This window comes from Orycteropus afer, unplaced genomic scaffold (assembly GCF_000298275.1).
Source record: "Orycteropus afer afer isolate SDZICR_OR568_19922 unplaced genomic scaffold, OryAfe1.0 scaffold00963, whole genome shotgun sequence".
NCBI lineage: Eukaryota > Metazoa > Chordata > Mammalia > Tubulidentata > Orycteropodidae > Orycteropus > Orycteropus afer.
The window spans coordinates 415976-416176 of record NW_006922550.1 but is presented as its reverse complement, the minus strand read 5'-3'; positions in this window follow the sequence as shown (position 1 = coordinate 416176).

The following is a 201-nucleotide window of genomic DNA, read 5'->3' as shown; positions in this document are numbered from 1 at the left end:
ATCCACTGATGTGGGTCTGGCATCCTTGTGGACACATGCAGCATTTATTCTGCTCCTGCCCAGACTCTAGTGAAATGTTGGCCAGTACTACTCTCTTCTCTATCTCCCCCATCAGAGACTTTTCAGTTTGCAGATGTGGGAGGTATCTGGAGCATGTGAATCCCCCTGAGAGAGTAGGCTGCAGAGTCCTGCCTCTTGTGT